The 26,450-nt window shown below is 47.9% G+C and overlaps 1 pseudogene; it reads right to left on the bottom strand.

Moving 5' to 3' along the window:
- The window catches only part of LOC135205126 (ATP-dependent DNA/RNA helicase DHX36-like), a 93,826-nt pseudogene that overhangs the window by 28,088 nt on the left and 39,288 nt on the right, over positions 1-26,450 (bottom strand).

The raw sequence follows: 26,450 nt of genomic DNA, 5'->3' as shown, positions 1-26,450 counted from the left end.
CAAAGGACTCTCTCTGGTTCTTGGCCCACCAGACTTGACATACCTTGATCTCGAAAGTCTTCGGCCAAGGGTTCGAAGGATTTTCATTCTTCGCCAAGAAGATGGGTTCAACGAGCAGACAGCATTGTCCCCTTTGAAGCCCATTAACTTGCTAAACGCTTGAATTTCACTAACTCTCTTAGCCGTCGCAAGAGAAGTTAGGAAAAGAGCCTTCCTTGTCAGGTTCCGAAGAGACGCTGTCCTGAAGCGGTTCGAAAGTGTTCGACATAAGGAATTTCAGGACTACATCCAGATTCCATGAAGGAGGTCTCATTTGAGGAACCTTCGAGGTTCTCGCAAGACTTCAAAAGGTCATGAATATCCTTGTTGTCAGACAGGTCTAGGCCTCTGTGCCTAAAAACCGCTGACAACATGCTTTTATATCCCTTGATGGTAGGGACCGCTAATTTCTGCACATTTCTGAGAAATAGCAGAAAATCAGCTATCTGGTTCACAGAGGTCGAGGAAGAGGAAACTCCCTCCTTTTTACACCATGCCCTGAAGGAAGCCCACTTCGACTGGTAAACAGCTCTTGTGGAAGCACGCTCGCATGTGCGATTGCTCTAGCAGCTGCTTTCGAAAAACCTCTCGCTCTGGCCAACTTTTCGATAGTCTGAACGCAGTCAGACTCAGAGAGAGAGGTTTTGGTGAAACCTTTCGAAGTGAGGCTGTTTGAGTAGATCTTTCCTCCAGGGCAATGTCCTTGGAAAGTCTACAAGGAAAGACATGACCTCTGTGAACCATTCTCACTCGCTGGCCACATCGGAGCGATCAGGGTTAACCTTGTCCCTTCCGAGGCCGCAAACTTCCTCATGACTCCCCCAGAATCTTGAATGGTGGGAAGGCATTAAAGGTCTAGGCCCGTCCAATTCCAAAGCAAAGCGTCTACCGCGAGTTGCTTCTGGATCCAGGACCGGGGAGCAGTAAAGAGGAAGTCTCTTGTTCCTTGACGTTGCGAATAAGTCGACCAGTGGACGTCCCCACAGCGTCCACAGGTCTCGACAAAACGTCCTCGTGCAAGGTCCATTCCGTCGGAAGGACTTGGTCCCGACGACTGAGAAGGTCTGCCCTGACGTTTTGCACACCTGCAATGAATCTCGTCAGGATCGTTACCTCTTTCCTTTTGCCCACAGCAGAATCTCTCTCGCTAGGGAGTACAACGTCCTGGAGTGTGTTCCTCCCTGGTTTTTTAAATAAGCGAGTGCTGTGGTATTGTCCGAGTTTATCTGAACAATCTTGTTCTCCAAACTCTTTTCGAAGAACTGCAGGGACAGAATACTGCTGCCAGTTCTTTGACATTTATATGCCAGGCTACCTGTTCCCCTCTCCAGGAGCCTGACACTTCCTTCCCCCTAGTGTTGCTCCCCATCCTGTGATGGAAGCGTCTGAAAACAAACACTAGGTCGGGGCTCAAAAGACTTAGGGACACGCCCTCTTGAAGCTTCTGAGGGTCCAACCACCATCTTAGGTGGTTCTTGATTGGAATCGATATTCTCAATACTGCATTGAGATCGTCTTTGGCCTTCCACTCGTCTGCCAAGAAGAATTGGAGAGGCCTGATGTGCAGTCTTCCCAAGGAAACAAACCTTTCCAGCGAGGAAATGGTCCCCAGCAGATCATCCATTCCCTCGCCGAGCAAGTCTCTTTCCTTAGAAAGGCTGAGATCTTTTCTAAGCCTAGCCGCTGACGTTCCTGTGGGACGGAAACGCTCGAAAAGCCACTGAATCCATCTGAATCCCCAGATAACACGATGGACTGTGTTGGGGTCAGATGCGACTTTTCGAGGTTGACCAGAAGTCCCAGGGACTTCGCTAAGGCTAAAGTGAACTGCAAGTCCTTCAGACTTCTCTCTCGACGACGCTCTATCAGCCAGTCGTCGAGGTATAGGGAAAACTCTTATTCCCGAAGAGTGTAGCCACCTCGCTACGTTCTTCATCACTACTGTGAACACCATCGGAGCCGTGGTCAGTCCGAAACACATCGCTCTGAACTGCCATACTTTGTTGTTCAAGACAAATCTTAGATACTTTCTTGAAAGAGGGTGGATCGGGATGTGGAAGTACGCGTCCTGCAAGTCTAAGGATACCATCCAGTCGCCCCGGTCTCAACGCTCCCCGAACAGAATGAGGCGTCTCCATCGTGAATTTGATCTTTTCCACGAAAAGATTGAGCCTGCTTACATCTAGAACGGACGCCAGAACCTGAGCGGACTGCTTTGGTACTAGGAAGATTCTGTTGTAAAAACCTGGAGACCCAGGTCCGCGACTTGTTCCACCGCTCTTTTGTCGATCATCTGCTGAAGGAGATCGAACAAGACTTTCTTCTTTTCTCCTTGGTAGGATGGAGAAGGGGAAAGGGTCTCTGGGAGTCGTAGGGAAAGAGGAGGAAGATCTAAAAAGGGGATCTTGTACCCCTGCTCCACGATCTTGAGGGACCAAGAGTCCGTGCGTCTCTCTCTCCACGCTCCCAGCAAAATACTTCAGTCTGGCTCCGACTGGTGTCTGAAGGACATGCTTTTCACTTGGAAGGCTTTGGCTTAAAAGAAGCTCTTCTCGTGAAAACCCTCTCCCTCGAGGAGCTGCTCTCGAGGGGGGAGCCCACGAAATGGGCTTTACTTTCTTCGGCGGACGAACTGCAGCCGAAGAGGTTGAAGGTACGGCTGACCGTCTTGTAGACTGGGCCAAAAGATCCTGAGTAGCCTTTTCTTGTAAGCTGTTCATCAGGTCCTTTACAAAGTCTGGGGGAAGAGATGGTTCGAAAGAGGCGGAAAACAACAATCCGCTTTCTGAGCTGGCGTCACCGAACGCGCTGTCGAAGTTGCACAGCAAAGCTCTCTTTTTAACAAAGCTGTTCCAAAGTGAGATACGAGCTCTTCCGAACCATCCCTGACGGCTTTGTCCATACATGCTAACACGCTGGACAGCTCCCCCAGACTAAGAGATTCTGGGCTTCTCGCTTGCAAATCCAGAACTCCCAAACACCAGTCAAGGAAGTTGAAGACTTCCAGCGTCCTGAGCAGACCTTTCAAATGATGGTCAGTCTCCGACGCGGTCCAAGTTACCTTAGCAGAGGGTAAAAGCGACCTCCTCTGTAAGTCCACAAGGCTGGAGAAATCTCCTTGAGCCGAAGAAGGGATACGAACTCCCACTTCGTCTTTGGTTCTATACCAAATGCCCCCTTTTCCACTAAGTCTAGTAGGAGGCAAGGCGAAGGTCGTCTTGCCTTGGTCTCTCCTTCTTATCATCCAATCCTGGAGCTTCTTGAAAGCACGTTTCGTTGATAGAGAAGTTTTCATCTCTACAAACTCCGGGATTTTACCAGTTTTCGATGAAGAAAACTGTGAAGGAGGAGACTTGGGAGCTGCGGGCTGAAATTTGTCCTCAAAAGAAGCACGCAAGAGTCTAACTAGGACTTTATAGTCCGAGATAGAAGGGGCTGTAGCAGGTTCCTCTTCACCCGATTCAGCCGAACTACTTAGTTCTCCTTCTTCTCTAAACGGAAGAGGAGAACGTCTGTCAGGAGAAGGCGTCCTATTAGCGGGTCTTAGCAAGATCAAAGGACCCCTATCCTTGCAAGATGCAGCCTTATTACGGCTGTCTTCTTTATGACGCTTACTGCTCGTTGATGGTAGAGCGTCCTGAGGAGGACGAGCGTCTTCAGCGCCTTCCGCGGCAGTCTCACCTGCCCGAGAAGCGTCCTTACATCTCTTCGCTGGCATACGTGCCTGAGCGCGTAAAATAGCGTCTGGGGGTAAGACTTCTTGATCAGAATCCCCAAAAACGTCTTGAAAGGAGGCCTGAACGTCCTGGCGAGCTTCCTGCCAAGCGTCCTGCCGAGCGTCCTGTCTAGCGTCCTGGAGAGCGTCCTGCCGAGCGTCCTGTGTAGCGTCCTGGCGAGCGTCCTGACGAACGTCCTGCCTAGCGTCCTGCCAAGCGTCCTGACGAACGTCCTGCCTAGCGTCCTGCCAAGCGTCCTGACGAGCGTCTTGACAAGCGTCCTGACGAGCGTCTTGCCGAACGTCCTGCCGAGCGTCCTCGTACAGAGCGTCTTCAAAAGCGTCCTGACGTAACGTCCTTCTAGATGACGAACGAGGATCGCGAATCGCTGAAGGAGAAGCGATCGGCGAACGAGACGCAGTAGGTGAAGGAGACGGAGACTGCTTAGTCCTCTTGACAGGCAGTCTAAGGTCCTTCCTCCGCTTAGGCTCGACTGCTGCTGGGCGAGTCCTCTGAGCCATAAGCGAGGCTAGCTGGTCCTGAAGGGACAAAAGAATGTTCTTCGTCGGAGAAGAATGAGCAGAGGAAGCAGGACTGATCCTGTGAGAAGACGAGGGGCGAGGGGACGCCTCCTTCCTTCTCACAGGTACAGCTACCTGTTTCTCAGGTATACGCGCCTGTGCGCGCAACCTAGCGTCCTCATCGGAGGAGATCCTACCTCTCTTCTGAGGCGGAAAGACATCATAAGCGTCTTCCGACGAAAGCGGCGAAAGAGGACGTGAAGCGTCCTCCGCAAGAAACGTCCTCTTTAACGGACGAGAGTCTCTCCGAGCGCTCCACCCCTTGCGCGGGGAGGACGCTTCGGAGGACGAGAAGCACTCTTTCTTTCATGACGCGTGCTCGTGCACGGTCCTTGGCAGCCTGGGTCTTTGCTACATGGTCTGCCGAAGGACGCCAGATCGGTGTGGGAAGCCCCCGTAACCCTCTTGCGGCGTTTCGACATACCTCCTCCCCTCCCGGGTCTTGGGAGTCTGATAGAGGTTCTAGGCCTAGAGGCATTATGGCGGCCGATCTGACGCCCCCTCCACAACTGGGCACGATCACACACTTGCACCGAGCCAGTTTCTAAGGCTTTCACTTTGGTCTCCAGAGTGCGAAGAGACTCCAAAATCATAGAGAGAGCATCCGCTCCTCCCGACACAGAATCAGAGCCCGAAGGCAACACAGGTTTAGGGGTGGGGTTGTAAACACTACAGGTGTTAGTGCAGGAGAGATGTTAGTCTTACCTTTGGAAGAAACAATCCTTGAGGAAGACCTCCTGATCCTATCGCGCTCCACAATTTAAGGCGATATGACTCATATACTCTCCATTCATCATCAGTCAATTTCTCACATTCATTGCACCGATGATCAATCAAACAATTAAGCCCCCTACAACTCATACATACTGTGTGGTGGGGGTCTACCGATGCTTTCGGTAGCCTCACCTTACAATCAGCCCTCACACACACTCTGAAACTCACAACACTTGATCCAGACATATCTTATAGAGAAAAGTCAATCCAAAATCAAAAACGGTCCACTATCGCGCATGCCAATTCAACAATCCAATTCAATACTAAAAAAATCAATCAGATACTTAAAAGCGAGTCAATTTCCAAAAAATCCTGAGCAAGAGGTCTGTAACAGATGTTTACCGACGGGCGACAGAAAAAAATATGAATAGAAAATGGGAATGGTTCCTGATATCCGCCTCCCAGCGGCGGGAATGGGTACAGTAAGTCCTCGGGTTACGCTGGTCTCGACTTACGATGTTTCGTGGTTACGAACGCGCCCCCATAAAAATATAAAAAATAATATTTTGCGTCGTTCCGTCTTACGCGGTTTAGCGTCGTAAGCAACGTAAACAAAACTCGAACTAGTTTCCAGGCGCACGGCGAAGAATACGCTTTGTGGGGGAGAGGACGGCGTCGCTTCGCTACGCTCAGTCCTCGTCCATACGCCATTTTGGTTGTTTACACTGCCTCTCTCTCCCTCGTGTTGTATCGTTTTTGTAACTTTTTGCTCTTTGTTATGGCTCCCAAGCGCAAGGCGGACTCTTCTGATGGTAGTGCATCGAAGAAAAGAAAGGCCATCACCATGGAAATTAAAGTGGACATTATAAAGCGATCCGAGAAGGGAGAAACGCCAACAAACATTGGCCGCTCGCTTGGCCTTAGCCGTTCGACCGTTGCTACCATTATCAAAGAATAAAGAGCGCATCGTTGAACATGTGAAAGGATCTGCTCCTATGAAAGCGACAGTGATAACTAAGCAGCGTAGTGGTCTAATAATTGAAATGGAAAGGTTATTGGTGCTTTGGTTGGAAGAACAAAATCAACGGCGTATCCCAGTCAGCCTTATGGTGATTCAGGAGAAGGCGAAAAGATTGTTTGTTCTGCCTCAACTCTAGAATCATTTGCCTCACCTCAAGAATCATCTGCCTCAGCATCTCCAGCAACTTCTGGAGGTTCTTTTTCTCTTCACTAACCTCCCCCAGTCTCTCCAGCACCGCAGCTTCCTCTCCAGTGTGCAAGCCAATCAAACTAATAAAGGTAAGGAATTTTTTTCGTTCTATCGTTGTTATTGATAGGTATTTACATTAAATCATGTTATTTTTCAATGTTCCGACTTACGCTGAAATTCGTGTTACGATGCATCGTAAGAACTGGATCAACGTCGTAACTCGAGGACCCCCTGTACTACCACCTGGCCGCCCACTGCGTGTGCCGCGAGTTTAAAGAAATTTCTGTCGGACGTCAGAAAATACAGCTATATATATATCTGTCAGGTAAGTGGCATGAACAAACTATACTTATTGACATTAAAATTCTATCATCTCACTTAGTTTGAAAGCTATAGCATTGAAATTTGGTATATAACTTAGAAAAACATTATAGAAAAATCTAATAGAACCCTTTTTTTCCAATTTTTTTCTTTCATGTTTTTTTTTATAATTAAGTGGTATGAATGTCAAAGTTCTGTCCTTAAAAAATGTCACTCCCACCAAGCAATTTTATCATTTCAGAGCTCAACCCTCCTCTTTCATCCAAGCCCCAAACAGCATTGCTATCTGTCTTCAGTTTTGCTTCTGTTTTATTTGGTCTCTTTCTGCCTGGATGACCAACTCCTTTGCCTTTCATCTATAAGTGCAAATCATTCAGGCATGCCCTACGCCCAACCCCCCAAAAATGGGACTAAGTGAGTCTGGTTAAACCAAGTTAAAATATCAAATAATTACATTCCGGTTTGGCACCATTACAAGGAGGGGAATTAGCTTTTCAAACACCACAAATTTCCCAAAGGAAAATTGTTTGTTTGTTTTTACGTTGCATGGAACCAGCGGTTATTCAGAAACGGGACCAACGGCTTTACGTGACTTCTGAACCACGTCGAGAGTGACCTTCTATCACCAGAAATACACATCTCTCACTCCTCAGTGGAATGCTCAAGAATCGAACTCGCGTCCACTGAGGTGGCACCCAACACCATACCAACCATGCCACTCAGGCGCTTTCAAAGGAAAATTAAACCTACCAACTATGTTTACGCATAAAACCCAAATACTCACGGCCACCCATCATCCCGTCGTTTTGTATCATGGTGTTGAGTTTGGAGATCTCATTCCATCCAGGTAAGAACACGAGAACAGCCCCTGTTTCTGCCGAGCGATGTGGTGCAGCAACTCGAGAATGAGATCAGGCTCAAGGTCTCGGACGACGCTTTGTACAGCTGATCCAATGTGTGCATGAATAATCTCCACTGCTTTCAAGCTGTCTGAAATTAGAGATGTAAGTCTTTGTTGTGACCAGCTGTAAATTTCCACCTCAAAATGACAATTTGTCGAAAAATTGCATTTTTTCCTAACTATACAAACCTGAGGTCCTTTAACAATAGGAAGTAGCTAGCGGCAGCTGGAACGGTCGTAAGCTTCGAACAAGGGAGAACGGTAGTTAACTGCTTGTCCGATCGTCGCGCGCCGCGCGACTGGGAGGGGGTAAACAAATCACTTTTGCTTTTGGCCATGCAAAATACGCAGAGTGAGGGGTGGCATGAGGAGGGACTTTATGTTAAAGGACCTCAGGTTTGTATAGTTAGGAAAAATGCAATTTTCGACAAATTGTCATTTGTTCCGATACGTAATACAAACCATCGGTCCTTTAACAATAGGAAGACTCACTTCTTGGTGGGTGGAATCTGAGTCTTTTGATGAACAGACTGGTGTTCGGCCACTACTGGAATGCCTCCCTGGTCGTAAGAGCGAGGGAGGGATCCAAGCCTCTGTCCGATTGATCGGGGTGTGCACCGCAGGATCAATGGTCAGACCTCTGGCCGAGTACTAAGAGAGAGGCAAGCGTATCTCTTCGTACCAGCATTGTAAGAACTTTTTCCTTTACATGAGCAAATGTAAAAGTAATGGGTTTGTCTCATGTTGGCATCCACTTTCTCCCCCTTGTTGGAGAAAGTGGTGGATATTTACTCCTATCTCTAGTTAAAGAGATAGGATGGAGCTCTGTTTGAATAGCTTACCTGCATCGGACTGCCTTTCCAGCAAGGTAACGACCGTATCCCTCTGCCCACAGGTAGAGGTAGAAAAAGATGGTGAGAAGAAAGCCAGTCACTCTCTCATTCACGCATTCATTCTCCCAGTCATACCAGGAAATCGATGCTGTTCTGCCTGCTCGGGGTGCTGGGTAAGCTTACACAACGTGTTGAGCAGCCACCACAGGTCCCAAGGAAAAAGTATCCAAGGACTTGTGGGCAATATCCCGAAGGTAGAAGGGACGTGAAGGTGGTCTGGTTGGCCCAGACACCTGCCTTCAGGACCTGCGCCACGGAGAAGTTCTTACGGAACGCTAAGGAGGGTCCGATACCTCTGACTTCGTGGGCTCTCGGACGGAGCGTACGGATGTCGTCGCTACCATCAGCTTCGTACGCTCTCCTGATCACCTCACGTAGCCAGAAAGAAAGCGTGTTCTTGGAGACTTCTTTCTTGGTGACCCAGTGCTAACGAAGAGTCGACACTCAGGCCTGAGATGTCGAGTTCTCTTCAGATAGCGCCAGTAGCGCCCTCACAGGACAAAGCAGGCATCTCATCCGCATCGTTATCTGTAAAGTCCGCAGCAGGGTAGGGGATCGTGAAAGACTCGAACCTGTCGGTCAGGGATCGACGGATTCTGAGTCTTAGCTACGAAGTTCGGGACGAAATCGAGCGTCACAGATCCCCAGCCTCTGGTATGTTTAACATCATAAGAAAGGCCATGTAGTTCCCCTACTCTCTTCGCCGATGCCAGGGCCAGCAAGAAGAGGGTCTTGAGGGTCAGATCCCTGTCTGACGACTCTCGGAGTGGCTCGAACGGTGTTCGAGTCAGACTCCTAAGGACGAGAGTCACATCCCACGCAGGGGGCCTGAGTTCCCTGGGTGGGCAAGACCTTTTCGAAGCTCCTCATTAGCAAGGATATCTTCGAACGAATTCGTGATGTCCAGTCCCCTCAGTTTTAGGACGAGAGCCAGAGCGGCTCTATATCCCTTAACTGTGGGTACTGAGAGGAGCTTCTCTCGGCGAAGAAACACGAGGAAATCCGCTACCTGCTGAAGAGTGGCTCTGAGAGGAGACAAACCCTGTCTACGACACCAACCACAGAAGACGGCCCACTTCCCCTGGTACACAGCTGCAGAGGACTGTCTGACGTGTCCAGCCATCTCTGTTGCTGCGCTACGAGAAAAGCCTCTCGTTCGCAAGAGATGGTGGATAACAGCCAGCCTTTGAAGTTGAAGGGACTGGACTGCGCGGTGGTACCTGTTCTACGTGTGGCTGGGCTAGAAGGTTGTGCCAGTTGGGTAGCTCTCTCGGTGCGTCCGCAAGAAGAGCCAGCAGGTCCGATACCAAACGGCTTGAGGCCGTTTGGGGAGCCACCAGGATCATTCTGAGATTGGAGTGACCAGCGCTCGACTGATCACTTTCCGAATCAGACAGAAGGGAGGAAAGGCGTAAGCGAAGAGGTTGTCCCAGGGGTGTTGGAGAGACGTCCTCTCGCAGCTGCCCATGGGTCCGGCACGGCCGAGAAGAACACCTGGATCTTCCTGTTGTGCCGGGTGGCGAACAGGTCTACGACCGGTCGCCCCCACAGGTGAAGAGCCTTTCCGCCACATTCTTGGTGTAGAGACCATTCGGTCCCTATCACCTGATCCCGACGGCTGAGCTTGTACTGCTACTACATTCCTCTTGCCTGGAATGTAGCGTGCTGACAGCTCTATCGAGTGAGCCGTGGCCCACTCGTGCACCTGCACCGTCAACTGATGGAGCGGAAGAGACACTAGCCCCCCCTGCTTGTTGACATATGCCACTACTGTGGTGTTGTCGCACATCAACACCACTGAGTGTCCCACCAAGCGGTCCCGAAACTCTTGGAGAGCGTTGAACGCCGCCTTGAGTTCCAGGACATGATGTGAAGGTGCTTCTCGTGATGGTCCCACACACCTGTCAGTCAGCAACTCCTCCAGGTGTGCGCCCCATCCCTCGGTCGATGCTCTGAGAACAGAAGCATCTCCGGGGGGGGGGAGTGCGTATGGGCACTCCTCTTAAGAGGTTCTTGTCGTCGAGCCACCAGGCTAGGTCCTCGTCACCCCTTGTCCGTGATAGCCACGGGAAAGTAAGGAGGATCCTTGGCCTGAGACCAACTCTCCCTTAGCCTCCACTGGAGAGACCGCAGTGAAGACGCCCGTGAGGGCGGGACTAACTCGAGTGACGACAGATGGCCGATCACGACTTGCCATTGCTGTGCTGCCTGTTCCTGCCGCGACAGGAACCGGCCGGCTGCCTCCCTGAATTTGCTGATACGCAAGTCTGCGGGGGAAAGACTTGCCCTGTCTACCGTATCTATCAGCATACCCAGGTACTTTCATCGGTTCTGCTTGGGGTTCGAGATCGGACTTCTCGTAGTTTATCACGATCCCCAGATCGCGACAAAACTTGAGGAGTCGATCTCTGTCCTGTAGCAACTGCGAGCGGGAGCTCGCCAGGACCAGCCATCGTCGAGATACCTCAGAAGACGTATCCCGTTCGAATGGGCCCAAGCCGACACCAGAGTGAACACTCGCGTGAACACCTGTGGGGCGGTTTGAGAGACCGAAACAAAGTGCCCTGAATTGGTACACCGTCCCGTCGAAGATGAAGCGGAGGTACTTTCTGGAGGACTGATGGATGGGTATTTGAAAATACGCGTCCCTCAGGTCCACCGAAAGCATGAAATCGTTCCCCCTTGGATCGAGTCGAGCACTGAGCGTGCCGACTCCATCGTGAACCGCGTCGTGCGAACGAAGCGGTTTCAGGGGAGAGAGGTCTATCACCGGGCGCCAGCCCCCCGATGCCTTCTCCACTAGGAAGAGGCGGCTGTAAAAGCCTGGTGACTGGTCCTCCACGATTTCTACAGCTCGTTTCGCCAGCATTGGTCTTGATCTCCTGTCGAAGAGCGTTGTCCCTTTGCTGATACCCGGCACATAGGTCTGTAGATGGACCGGTTTGGAGATGAGGGGGGGCCGAGACTCGAAGGGTAGTAGATATCCCTCCCGAAGGACGCTACCTATCCAGTTCTCGGCGCCGTTAGCGCTGCCAAGTCGCCCAATGGCTCGCCAGGCACCCCCCCACTTCCGGCAGCTAGGTGATGGGAGGGGGGAACGCCGTCCCTAGCGTTTCCCTCCTCGTTTCGACTTCTTTCCAACACCTCCTCGGGGAAAGGAGGGCTGGGAGGAGGGCTGGTTGCGGCCTCCTCTCGCAGAGTCGAAACAACTGTAGTCTTCACACGGGGCTTGGACGGTGCAACCGTCTTCGCCGCCTTTTTTCCGTGGAAGCGCTAGCCAAGCTCTTTGTTTGGCCGCAGTTACTCGGGTTGCCCCGAACAAACCTTCGAGACTGCCTGGTGGACTAAGCGGTCACTCTCGTCAGTGCGCCGCCGTTCCACCGCAGCGTCCACCATCTCTCCAGGAAAGAGCTGGGGAACTCCTAAGAGGTCCATTTCTTAGCCCGAGTGCCGCCTCACGCCCAGCCCCCTTGGTCACTCGGGTAAGGACTGCGTCCCTACGCCGAAGAACCAAGTTGGCCCACAGGTTAGCAGTCTGATGGGCGAGGTAAGAGATTGCTCTTCCTCCAGACTGGCACAGTCTCCTAAAAGAAGCGTCAGTCTTCGAGAGCAGAACTCCCGGAGCCGGCCGCTACCTTGGATATTTGTGAGGGACCACAAATCCACCAGGAAACTGCCTGGAATGCTGCCATAGCGGTAGATTCCAGGGCAAGTGCCTCCTCTGCGAGAACCATAGGTTCTCCGACAGGAGCTGCTGCAGGGACACACCTGGAGTCAGCCTCGCTAACTCCGGGTTAACCTGTTTCGGCAGTATCGGGTCTTCTGATGGCACGTAGAAACGCCTCTGCCGCTGTAGAGGAGGAGGAAGCAGCTTTAGAGGACCGTCCGGATTTTAGCGAGTCCTCCCTCCTCCTGAGACGAGATTCTCCACCTGATCCAGGACTGAGTCCGCAAGCTCTGATCGTGGGCAACCCCATCATCTTTATTTTGGGCTCCCTCTTGGGACCCCAAAATGACTCGAGCCGGGACGTGGGCTCTGATGGTGGTAGCGGCGATCCTTCCGCGAGGCCATTATGCAGACGCATCAGCTTAATGACTTCCGCGAAGTTCCTCTGTATCTCGGGCGTCACAGCGTCTTGTGGAGTAGGACCGTCCAGTCCCTCCAACAAGAGCATATCCCTCGATACTCTCCTTCAGAAGGAGGAACAGCGACAGACCCCCTGACGGTCGCCTCCAACTACTTGCGCGTACGTCCTGGTCGGTCCTAAGACCGTGCCTGAGCCGTACGGCGTCATAGCTGGGTCACGAGCGGCGCACCTCTCGTGATCGCTCCTTGGTACCGCCTCGCTCCTCCCGGTATAGCCCGAGGAGGTTGAAGGTACAGGAGAGGCAGACCTGACGCTCCCCCCACGCTCGCTGGCAGGACCAGCGTGCGTAGAGGGCTGCTGCCGATCGTCAACCCGCGGTGACGGTCTAGCAGTAGGCCTAGCGTCGCCGCTCGCCTGGGGCGATTGGCTCGGGCTCGGGAGAACGTCGAGACCGCCTCTCTAGCGTCAGGCGAGCTGACGCTGGTCACCGTCTCCGCCCGGTCCCATCGGGAGCGGCGGACGGGTGACTGCTAGGCTCCCTTTCGCGTCGAGACCGGCCAGCGTCCTCTCGGCGCGTCAAAACCGCTGGTACCAGACCGTGGCTGGTACCGGCGGCCGTGGGGGGGACTCCTTCCTCGCCTAAACCCGTGGGCGGTCAGTGACCGTCACGTCAGCCCGAGCAGCGGTTGGTCGCTGCGAGAGCGTCCACTGGCCTGGCGAGAGTCGTAGTGCACGACTCTCGCCAGTCTTCTGCTCCGTGCCGCTGTCTTGACGGCGAGCGAGCTCGGTCGTCGAAACTTTGGCTGGACGGTCCTCTTTAGAAGAGCGTCCACTCGGTGCTTCTCGCGAACGAGAAGCAGCCGAGACGGAAACCTGGTTTAGCGGCAGAACCACTAGCACCAGGTGAGGACGCACCAGCCGAGGCTGATGCACCTCTGGTCCCCGTCGACTTCTTCTTTGCAGAAGAAGCGACGGGCCCCGCACCCGAAGGAACAGGAGGACCAGCAGAAGAGCTCCCCAGCTCGCCTGAGCGAGCCGGGCCCTTAGAAGATCCCGAAGGAGTCTTCTTAGGGGGGGAGGAGGCAACCTTCTTCTTCTTCGGCTGTTTGGCCTTAGAAGTCGAAGGGGAAGGAGAGGCAGCAGACGACGAAAGAAGACGATGAAGACGATGACGACACCTTCTTCCTCTTCCTCTTCTTCTTCGCCAGGCTCCGCAGGACAGACGTCAGGTCTTCCATCCAGGAGGGAGCCGGGGCAGTTGCCGAAGCAACAGGGCCCGACTGCACCTGTCCGGAAGGACCTGAGCCTGTAACAGCAACAGGCCATGCAGCGGGAACGGCAGGAACAGGTCCGGGAACAGCAGGAACAGCAGGAACATCTGAAAATGAATGTGTACCTGAAACGGAAAGAGTCGCTGGAGCGGCCACAGGTACGGCAGGCACGGCAGGTCTACGGGAGAGCAGGCGTCCTGTCGACAGTCACCGTCATCCGTGGCACTGGCGGCAGGTCCAGGGGGGGTACTCTTGGGGCAGCGGAAGTCCGGGGTCGGCAAAGGAAAAAATCCAGGTTGGTGGTGGCATCGTCCTCTTTGGAACGGCGGCAATTGGTTTTTGTACTGCCACCGTGGGTGTCACCGACATTATGTGAGGCGTATATACAAGATGTGGTGGCATCTCATACGCAGGAGTAGTTAATGTGGTCGTCGTGGTGGTCACCGCACCATGAGTGACCACGGCCGACCCCGCCAACCGCTGTAGCAACCCCTGGATGCTGGGCACTCCCTGCAGTCCCAGCGACTCCCACACCTGTCCCAAGTCGTCCTTCGCTGCTGGCACACCTGCGGAAGCAACAGTCGGGTTAATAGGAGGGGCTTCCCCGCGCCTGGGGGGCGAAATACCTCCCCCAGAGCGGACAGAAGACCCCGAATACAGCTGTACGTCCGGGTAGCGGGCGCCCTCCTCCACACTCGACGGATCGAGAGAGGAAAAGGACTCCGCTACCCCCCCCGCAGGGGAAGGCGCAAACCGTGGGGGCTGGCCGGGAGGCAGGAAAGAGGACGAAGTGTCCGTCACCAAAGGAGTCACTGGACTTTCCGATGACTTCTTGGCCGGCCTAAGTCTCTTCCTGCCCTCGTACAGCACCCACTGCGCCTCGGACCAATTCATACAAACCATACATGGCTCGTTGCGAGAGCACTCTCGCCCTCGACAACGAGTACAAACCTCGTGGGGGTCCACCTCAACAAAAGACCTGAACCCCCCACATTTACGTCCCTCCAGCCCGGGACACACTCTACGGGCGACTGGAGGGCGCGGTGAAATCTCAATCTCCTCTAATTCACTCATTGCAATATCAATTGAATAGAGAAAAAAGTACTTACAATCACTCCTGATATACAGAAAGAGAAAACAAATACTCAAGGATGAAGCAAACGACAAGCGGGCAGAGCGATGGCGAACACGTCCTTCCCACACACGGCCGAAAGCAAAAGTGATTTGTTTACCTCCCAGTCGCGCGGCGCGCGACGATCGGACAAGCAGTTAACTACCGTTCTCCCCTTGTTCGAAGCTTACGACCGTTCCAGCTGCCGCTAGCTACTTCCTATTGTTAAAGGACCGATGGTTTGTATTACGTATCGGAACCAAAGAAATGTTTTTTAATTGTCTTAAATACAGTATTTGAGTCTAATGCCTCATAAAATTTGACTGACAACTTTAGCAACTTTACCACAAATTTATTTCCATTTGTGGGCTATCATACAAACTAGTAATATGCACAGACAAGAGTAAGACCTGACGTTATTGAGGAGTAATGATAGTAGTTTATATTTGACAACGTCTCCAAGGGTTTGAGAGAGAGAGAGAGAGAGAGAGAGAGAGAGAGATTGGTGGAAGAATGAATGGGAGGGGTTAAATGGCGGTCAAAAGCGTGTCTGTTGTGGCGCTCTGTTGTGTAGATCAGTGGCAAGTCTGCTATGAGAGTTGTGAGCAGTAAGGCGTTCAGTGAAGTCAGAGTTGGTCTTGGCAGCAGTTATCCTTTGGTGGTTAGTTGATTTTGTGGTAGTTTAGATAAAGACTTTTGATGTTGAAAGTTGATTGTGGCGTGTCTGTCTGGTTGCGGTGAAGTAGAAGAGGTTGGTAGGTATTTCTTTTCGGTGTCTGTGAGTGGTTGGTTGGGGAGTATTTGTGTTGGCGGGCTGTTTTGTTCTGGGGTAAGTCATGTGGTTGTCATGTTCTTTCGGGCTGTTGGTGTTCTTCTGTGCAGTGATTTGTCGGGTTGTAGAGTTGTTGTGTTGTGGGGTCTCAGCTGGTTGATTTGTGTTTGGTTATCGGCGGTGGTTGTGTGTCGGCTAGCCTATAGCCTATATCCAGCGGACAGCACTGCCTAGCCGGAGTATCTGGAGTTAGGTAAGTAAGTGATTGTGTTGTTCTATATGTAGGTATGGGTCAATTGTCCCGCTGTATTCTGTAGTGTAAAGAGGCAAGTGTGATTGAGGGTGGGTTTGGTAGCCAGATAGATTCCCACCACAACGTGATGCCATACAATTCAAGATATAGTCTATCTTTCATGCTATAACCCCAATTCTTTATGCACTGCTTGAGAGAGTAGATAAATGGACCTTTTCGTACTTAATAACATATCAAAAGATGCGTGCAAATCTAAAAGAGGGGGGTGAGTGGGGGGAGGGGCACTGGATCTTGGAGAAACATGACTCAATCTACCATTCCCTTCCAACATTTACAATACCATTTGTTAAGCAGATTTTTTTTTTGTAAACTTGGGTAATTCTTTCATAATAAATGACTTTGCGAGCACCAACTCTCAAGGATATGAACTCTGCAGAGACAAGATGTAGCATTCGACTGCAAAAACACAGTCCTCTTATCTAAGGAAACTTTGCCTTGTAAGTCTAGTATTCTTCATTTATATTACATCCTTTTGGCTCATCCATGTTATGATACGTCATACTCGGTCCTCAACGATGTTCAGCACTAGTATTCAGTCTCTAAGCAACAATGAAAGTGAAGTCTCTCAATATTTTTCATTTGCACTTCTAGCTTGCTAGGCATGAAAAATATATATAAAAAAAGCTTCAAACACATGTTCTGGATCTTATTTCTTGTCCTTGCAAGCAGATGCACTTCATGAATAATAATGATAACAATGAAGAGGAGAAAGAAGTATTTAACACATTTATTAGCTTCCTCATAAATATCCAAAGATAATCACCCACTCACATATTGACCTCTCCAGACAAGGGCCTTACACCTTTGGAAACTGAATAATTAAGAATATTAGACTCCCAACAAGGGGACGTAGATATTCAAAGCAACGACACTTACCTTACATACGGGGCAATCATTTCTTCAAACTGACGATCCTTCTTCATTGCCCGCCTTTTCCATGGAGGAAGTTCCCGGTCATTTTCAAATTCAAATCTGTAAAAGGCACCATTCTGTAATTATAACGCTTTAGAGAATTTTAATCATTATTCACATCTCAATCCATGAGTTCAAAAACAAGCATTTGTACAGCAATGATTTCTATTTAATGGTGAATCCTAAAAGTTCATAAAACTGCAAATTCAGTTACAATAATACCAGTTAAAAAATGGAGGAAAATAGGTTTTACCTTAATACATGTGAGTAATAACAGGGTGTACATCATCTCAATTCTTAAAGAAACTCTTCACTGAACACAACAGGTACTTCAAAGTTAATATATACAGTAGGTCCTCAATTTAGAGCGGGGAACTGTTCCAGCGATATGCTGTAAGTTCATTTCAGCCGCAAGTCGGTATTTTACCGTATATCAGACCCCAAACAAGAGTAGGCTGAGACTATACTAACTACAAAATCGTTATCAGTGAATGGACGGGAAGGAACTACAGGCAGTCCCCGGGTTACGATGGGTTCGGCTTACGACGTTCCGAGGTTAAGGCGCTTTTCAATTACGTATACTATTCATCAGAAATTATTTACAGGGTTATGACGCCTACAAACACTCATCTGGCAGAGGAAATATGACACCAAAAATGCAAAATAATCAATATTTGAAGGTTTTTTTGATGCAAAATGCAATAAGAATGCAGTTTGCACAGTTTTGAATGCACCCAAAGCATTAAAAGTTAGGTCTTCTCAGCATTTTTGGTGATGTTCCGGCTTACAACGATTTTCAGGTTACAACGCGTCTCAAGAACGGAACCCTTTCGTAACCCGGGGACTGCCTGTACTGAGTACTTGTCAATACAGCGTTGTATTATACAACTGATTGCAAGCAAAATTACAATAAAATAGAAATGGCCTGGACAGAAGGGAACCATGCCTCACCTTGTGGTTTCAACGACATCTTCTAAGTAATATTCTGTGACAGGGAAGGTAAAGCCTGGTATGTGAATCATCGGACTGTTGTTGAAGTACTCGGAAAACTGTTCCGCATTCAAGGTGGCACTCATGAGAACCAGTTTGAGATCAGGTCGCTGGAAAAAGTTAAAAAAAAAAATATGATATTGTTATGATACAATAAAGTTTCATACATACTTACCTGGCAGATATATACTTAGCTAAGACTCCGTCGTTCCCCGACAGAAATTCAAATTTCGCGCCACTCGCTACAGGTAGGTCAGGTGATCTACCGCCTGCCCTGGGTGGCAGGACTAGGAACCATTCCCGTTTTCTATCCTATTTTCTCTCTTCCACCTGTCTCCTGCGGGAGGCTGGGTGGGCCATTAATCGTATATATCTGCCAGGTAAGTATGTATGAAACTTTATTGTATCATAACAATATCATTTTCATACAATCAACTTACCTGTCAGATATATACTTAGCTGATTGGCACCCTTTGGTGGAGGGTAAGAGACAGCTAATATGGAATAGACAGGTAAACAACATACAGGTAATGACCGACTTACGACCTATGCAACTTACGTCTGATCGACTTTACGACTATTATTTTCACCCTTTTCGGCAGAACGTGCATACGAACGTACGATACTTTTTCCAGCGGCATCCGTGCATCTCTCGGGTCCCGCGCTCACTCAGTGTTCCCTGTAGCTCCGTACTGAACGCATCTCTCGTCTGCTGTGTTCATTTTTCAATAACTTTGTGTTAATTTTGATCATTTTTGAAATGTCTGCCAAGAGGAAACTGTGTTTATCTACTCCTCAACAAAATGCCAAAGGAAAAGGAAAAGGAAGGCCATTGACTTGGACACAAAAATGACAGTGATTAAGCAGTTCGAAGAAGGGAAGAAAGTGAATGTGATCGCACGTGATATGAAGTTACTCATTCTACTGTGTCCCGATTATTAAGGATAAGGAAAGGATTCGGATTGTGATGCTGTGAAAGGTTCTGCACCCATGCGATCGACAGTGATTACGAAACAACGCACTGGCCCCATCCAGATGGGAAATGGAAAAATTATTGCATGTTTGGATGAAGATCAAATCCAAAAAAAGGACACCGTTAAGCCTTTTTACTGTGCAGATGAAGGCTAGAAGTCTGTTTCAGACTTTGAAGGAACGTGCTGGAGTAGAGTATAAGCAAGAATTTTTGGCAAGCGTTGGCTGGTCAAGAGGTTCAAAAAACGATTCCAGCTGCATAGTGTTCGAGTGACTGGAGAAGCAGCGAGAGCGGATGAGGAAGGAGCTAGCAAGTTTTGTCGACAGTCTCGATGAAATGATTACGGATGAGGAATATCTTCCAGAAACAAATATTTAATGTTGATGAAACAGGTTTGTTCTGGAAACGAATGCCAGAACGCACTTACATCCATAAGGAAGCAGTCAGCATGCCAGGATTTAAAGCTTTTAAGGATAGGGCCTGATTCTACTGCTTGGTGGGAATGTCGCGGGTTCAAGCTGAACCCTTTTTAATTTATCATTCAGAAAACCCACGAGCGTTCAAGAATGTAAGCAAGTACACTTTGCCTGTCTACTTTCGCTCTAACCGTAAGGCATGGATGACGCAGACACTTTTGAAGACTGGTTTGTCAACTGTTTCATTCCTCAAGTGCGTGAATACTGCCTTGAGAAAGGAATTCCTTTCAATATTTTACTGCTGCTCGATAATGCGCCTGGACATCCACCTCACTTAGCTGATCTGAATCCTGATGTGAAAGTGGTTTTTTTGCCACCAAACACCACTCCAATTCTTCAAACCTATGGACCAAGGTTTCGATTGCAACATTTAAGGCAAACTATTTAAGAATCACCTTTGCGCAAGCCATAGCTGCTCTAGATGCCGACCCAGAACTATCCCTACGAGAATTTTGAAACGCTACAATATTCTGCCATGCTATCAAGAATGTGTCTTCTGCCTGGAGACTGTGACGGAGAAGTGTTATGAATGGCATATGGAAGAAGTGCGTTGATGGATTTGACAGTGAACAAGAACTTGATGTGATACGGGGAAAAAGGGGATAGTGAAAACTGTCAAAAGAGCTTTCCTTGGATTGTGAAATAGAAGATATTGAGGATTTGCTAGACCACGCTTCCGAAGAACTTACAAATGAAGAGCTGATTGAATTGGAAGAAAAACGAGTGGCGGAGGAAGAAAGAAGAGAAGCGGAGGATGAAGAGTTGCCAGAAAGGAAATTTACCGCCAAGGGCGGGATTATCAGAAGGATTAGCTCAACTAAATAAACTCCTTGCACATTTTCGAAGAAATGGACCCAAATTATGAAAGGTTTGCAAAGATTGAACGGATGGCACACGATTTGTTTCGTCCGTATCGTGAAATTTGCGAGGAGAAAAAGAAACAACAATCCAGACGTAACTCACCATGTTTGTGAAACGAACAACTCCTCCCGTCACCCGACTGTCGCTTCAGATGATGAAGTCAACGACCTCCAGTCAAGCACCAGCGATGCCAGAAGTCTTTAATTTTATTATATTTCCTGTTACTACATACTAGTTTTCAATTGTATTTTTGAATGTTTTCTATTTTTTGCACCTGTATTTTGTATTTTTCAACATTAAACAAATTGTACTGTAGCATCCAGTGTTTAAATTAAACCTGACAAAAGTAACAACAGGAAACAGTATGATGCATAGAGAAACGGGTTTGCTATGAACTTAACAAAACGTAACAATACATAAGACGCAATTTCGTTGTACGTAGAGAGACGTTACAGACGTTACAAATGGTAATAAAAAATTCCAAGAAATCATAACTAAAAAAAGGATGAATTTTTATATGAGCATGACAAACGAAGTTTCTCTCTCTCTCTCTCTCTCTCTCTCTCTCTCTCTCTCTCTCTCTCTCTCTCTCTCTCTCTCTTCAGTGAAAGCCTCGATTCGATAGAATTTTTTCCACGTAATCATAGGCGTACGAGGTGAAGTTCATTTGGGAGGGCAACACCTAATTTGCCCGAATTTTCATTATGAAACAGTAGGTGCTGGAAGAAACAGTTTGGGACAAAAGTTTGGCGAAGGTAACAGTAAGTGAGAGACGTTACAAATGGAAAAAAAAAAAAAAAAAAAAAAAAAAAAAAAAAAGGTAAAAAAAATTCCAAGAAACCAATAACTAGGAAATACAATAAGTAAATTAACAAAAACAAAAAAAAAAAAAAAAAGGATGAATTTTTATATGAAGGTACAACCGAAGCATTATGAAAACAGATGATGCGAGGAGAAAACAGTTTGGACAACGTTTGCCGAATGTAACAGTACGTAGAGAGACGTTACAAATGGCATAAAAAAAATTCAAGAAATCATAACTAGGAAATACAATAAGTAAATAACTAAAAAAGAAAAGGATGAATGTTTTTATATGAACGTGACAACCGAAGCATTATGAAACAGTATGATGCGAGGAGAAACAGTTTGGACAAACGTTTGCCGAATGTAACAGTACGTAGAGAGACGTTACAAATGGTATAAAAAAATTCCAAGAAATCATAACTAGGAAATACAATAAGAAAGTAAATAACTAAAAAAAAAAAAAAAAAAAAAAAAGGATGAATTTTTATATGAACGTGACAACCGAAGCATTATGAAACAGTATGATGCGAGGAGAAACAGTTTGGACAAACGTTTGGCGAATGTAACAGCAAGGAGTAGTAATGTCGTGTAGAGAGACGATATAAATGGTATAAAAATAATCATAACTAGGAAATACGTACAATGAAACTAAAGAAAAGGTTGAACCTACAAACGTAGCAATATGAAACAGTGTGAGTGTGGAGAATGGGTTCGTCTGACGACTTTGACAAACGTTAACAGTAGGGCGTAGTAATGTACACGTCATTACTACGCCTTACTGTTAACGTTTGTCAAAGTCGTCAGACGTACCCGTTCTCCACACATCACACTGTTTCATATTGCTACGTTTGTAGGTTCAACCTTTTCTTTAGTTAATTTATTTTGCTATCTTTGTTTTCTTTAGATTTCTTTGTATTTCCTAGTTATGATTATTTATTTTTATTTTATACATATGTGTGAGATGTTACACATGCTACAAAAAATGTAAAGAAATCATCATAACTAGGAAATATAATACACATTCTAAAGAAAAGACAGCAAAATAAACTAGCCTAAAGAAGGGGTTTGAATTTTTACAAAAGTATATGAACTTGTGAAAGGGTATCGTAAAGTACTATCGTAATACATATATATGACAGTAAGAATATGCACTAAGAATGGTAATACAATGGTTTTAATGATAATGAATGTTAAATAATAATGAATTATGACTTAAATATGATAATATAAGTAATAATCTAAGAAAATATTGATAAAATATGACTTTCAGATGATGTCAATAAATCATTAAAACAAAACAATATGTATATGTACGATAAAACTCTACGGTAATTTAGCAGACTCGACATGCGTCCAAATCGAGTTACGGACTTGTTTTGCAGAACCAATTGCGGTCGTAAGTCGGTCACTACCTGTTATGTTGTAAGTATGAAAGAAAAACCTTGGTTCCTACCTGATAGTGGTCAGACTTCGTGGCTGTTTGCCCGGTTAGTCATGGCATCACCTTCAAGACATTTAGCGAGGAAATATGTGGATCTTAGGCCTAAGACGTTCTTGTGGGTCTGCCGATGGGGTATGAACCGCTTACTCGGCAGAGCCTGAAAGGACTTTGTCAATGGGTACTGGACCACTTCTATGACAATACACCTTATGAAGGAGCACACAACCAATCCCGACCACCTGATCCTAACCACCATGTTAGTAGAAAGAATTGTTCTGAGTTATCCCCAAACTCATTACAACAACCATAACTCGCAAAACACAATACACATACTACATAAAATTCAAAAAAATTTTTTTTACCATACTCCTCCAAAAAGATATACAAGAGTTCCTTACTGAACAACAGTGACTGGCCGCCTGTGCAGCACCGAGCCCTCTTTGTCAGCAGAAATCTAGAACATAATCTAGTAGAAGGTAGTACAAAGTTAAGGATTGGTGTTGGCTCCAGTTTAACCCAGTATCGTATCCGCCAATACGAATGGACCCAGAGAAAAACAATTCTCGTAGGTCACGCGAACGTCTTTCAGATAGTGAGATGCAAATACCAAGTTGCACCTCCAATATGTCGTATAAAGGATTTTCTTTAGCGACATATTCTTCTGAAAAGTGAGAGACGTCGCCACTGCTCTTACCTCATGAGCCTTCACTCTTAAGAGTTGGAAAGAGTCGTCAGGACAGAAACTTGTGAGCATCTGTAATGACGCTCCTTACGAAGAAAGCTAACACATTCTTTGACATGATTCTTGTGGGGTCTTTAATCGAACACCAAAGACCTTGTCTAGAGCCTCCCATTTGTTTCTTTCTGTGCAAGTAGAACTTCAGGGCTCTTACAGGGCAAAGAGACCTTTCGCTTCTCTACCAACGAGACTTAGATAAGCCCTTTAATCTCAAAATCTCTTGGGCCAGGGATTCGAGGGGTTTTTGTTTTTCGCTAGAAAAAGTGTTCTAAACGAGCAGAAGGCAGAGTCTCTGTTGAATCCGACTTCATCTTCTAGGGCATGAAGTTCACAAATTCTTTTGGCTGTCGCCAGAGATAAGAGAAACCAGCATTTCCTTGTTAAATCCCTAAACGAAGCTAAATGAGGAGGCTCAAATCTTTCAGACGAAAGGAACTTGAGAACTACATCAAGGTTCCCAAGCTGGGAGGAGCTGGTTCTCTAGACTTTGTGGTCTCAAACGATCTAATAAGATCGTGTAGATCTTTTATTGTCAGCAAGCTCTAGGCCTCTATTTTCTGAAGACTGCCGAAAGCATGCTTCTGTATCCTTTTATAGTAGATACAGACAAGTGAGAGTCCTCTCTCAGGAACAAAAGGAAATCAGCGATTTCGGTTACAGAGGTACTGGTAGGAGGACAACTTCTTAGACTTACACCACCTTCTAAAAACCTCCCACTTAGACTGATAGACTCGTCTAGTGGAAGCTCATGCGGGCTCTAGCGATAGCGCTTGCAGCCTTGTGAGAAAAAACCCTCTCGCTCTGACAAGTCTTTCGATAGTCAAAAGGCAGTCAGAGCGAGAGCGGGGAGGTTTTGATGATACCTCTCGAAGTGTGGCTGTCTGAGAAGATCCATCCTTCTTGGAAGGGATCTGGGGAAGTCTACTGTCCACTCCAGCACCCCTGCGAACCAATCCTGTGCTGGCCAAAAGGGGGCTATCAGGGTCATTCTTGTTCCGTTGAACGTTACAAACTTTTTCAATACTTGCCCCAAGATTTTGAAAGGGGGAAAAGCGTACACGTCTACATGAGACCAATCTAGCAGGAAGGCGTCGACCACGAGAGCTCTTGGGTTCTCCCACCACTGAGCAAAAGACTTCCAGCCTTTTGGAAAGGAATGTGGCGAACAGGTCTACATGAAGAGTGCACGAAAGAGACCAAAGACTCTGACACACTTCTGAGTGAAGGGTCCACTCCGAGTGAAGGACCTGGCTTCTCCTGCTCAGCCTGTCTGCCCTGACGTTCCTTGTTCCCTGAACAAATCTCGTTAGGAGGGAGATGTTCCTCTGGGAGGTCCAAAGTAGCAGATCTCTTGCTATTTGTCGTATAGGAACAAGGGAGTGTGTTCCTCCTTGTTTCCGAATGTAGGAAAGAGCGGTAGTGTTGTCCACGTTCACTTGGACCACACTGTTTGTCACAAATGGTTCGAAGAACTTTAGAGCCAAGTGTACTGCTAGAAGTTCTTTCGCAATTTATGTGCCAGGACATCTGTTTGCTGCCTTCCAGGTGCCTGACACTTCTCTCGGTCCTAGTGTTGCTCCCCAACCCTTCTCCGATGCGTCTGAATATAACACTCGGCTTGGGTTCGGAACTTCCAGAGAGATTCCCTTGTTCTCTTTTAGAGGGGACAACCACCATTCCAGGTGTGGCTTCATTTCTATTGGAAGAAGAAAACTGTCGGAGAGAAGTCCCGTCTTCCAATTCCATGATCTCCTTAGGAAGAACTGAAGAGGACGAAGATGAAGTCTTTCCTAGAGGAAAGAACTGTTCGAGCGAGGAAAGGGTCCCTAGAAGGCTTAACCATTCCCTCGCCGAAGTTCGTTCTTTCCCAAAGAAGAGAGGGACTTTCTCCAAGCCTCTCACGATTTCTCTCTTGCGAAGGAAATACTCGAAAACCCCGAGAATCCATCTGAATCCCAGATAGACTAAGTTCTGTCTGGGGATCAGCTGTTGACTTCTCGAGGTTCACGAGTAGTCCCAACGACTTTATCAGGTTTAGGGTCAAAGTAAGGTCCTCCAAACACTGTCTCTCTGATCTGGCCCTGATGAGCCAGTCGTCCAGATACAGAGAGATATTGACGCCTTTGAGGTGAAGAAACCTCGCCACATTCTTCATCAGGTTTGTGAAGACCTGAGGAGCTGTGGAACAGGCCGAAACACAAGGCCCTGAACTGAAAGATCCTTCCCCCCTCCCCCCATCATGAAACGGAGGTACTTCTTCGAAGAAGGGTGAATCGGGACATGAAAATAAGCGTCCTGGAGATCCAGAGACACCATCCAATCTCCTTGCCGCAAAGCCGCAAGGACTGAGGCCGAAGTCTCCATAGAGAACTTCTCCTTCAGAACAAACTTGTTTAGAGCGCTGACGTCTAGTACGGTCTCCAGCCCCCCGAGGCTTTTGCGACCAGAAAAAGACGATTGTAAAAACCCCGGAGAGTTTTTGATCCAGTACTAATTCTATAGCTCTTTTGTCCCACATTTGATCCACCATCAGACGAAGAGTATCCCTCAGTACAGGGTCCCTGTATCTGGCTGACAGTTCCCGCGGAATAGTCGTTAGGGGAGGGACTAGTCCTGGAAGGGGGATAAGAATATCCCTTCCAGGATTTTATTGGACAATCGACGAGGCGTCCGAGTTTATGAGTGTCCAGGCCTCTGCAAATTCGAGTAGCCTGGCACCTACTGGTGTTTGGAGGCTGGCTGTCTCATTTCCCTTTCTTAAAGGAACGGAAAGCAGGTCTACCTCTCCTCTCAGGGCCTCTCCTTTTTGAGGGAGCTCTGGAGGGAGGGCCTCCTCGAAAGGGCTGAATAGAAGAAGTAGGTCCTTTCTTCTCAACCACAACAGGCGCTCTTCTTCCTTGCAGTCTGAAGGAGAAGATCTTGTGTCGCCTTCTCAGTCAGTGAGCGAGAATGTCCTTCACTAAGGAGAAGGGAAACAAAAAAGTCTGACATGGGAGCGAAAACCAAGGCTGCTCTCTGTGAGTGTGAAACAGCCTTGGTTAGGAAAGCACTAAAAATAATCCTCTTCTTAAGGAGTCCCGCTCCAAAGAGGGAGGAGACTTCTCCCGATCCGGTCTTTGTACTGCCTTGTCAATACATGACAGTATACAAAGAATGACTTACGGGTCTAGATGTTCCGAGTCATGGGCTTTCTTTGACATCACCCCAAGGGACCAGTCTAGGAAATTAAAGACTTCCAAAATATGGAAGAGCCCTTGAGGAGATGATCAGTCTCGGAATAGTCAAGTCACACGAGCTCCGTTCAATGTGTCTACGCGAGGAATC

Source organism: Macrobrachium nipponense, chromosome 48 (assembly GCF_015104395.2).
Source record: "Macrobrachium nipponense isolate FS-2020 chromosome 48, ASM1510439v2, whole genome shotgun sequence".
In the NCBI taxonomy this organism is placed as follows: domain Eukaryota; kingdom Metazoa; phylum Arthropoda; class Malacostraca; order Decapoda; family Palaemonidae; genus Macrobrachium; species Macrobrachium nipponense.
The sequence above is the reverse complement of the archived record's forward strand: the minus strand, read 5'-3'. Positions and strand labels throughout refer to the sequence as shown.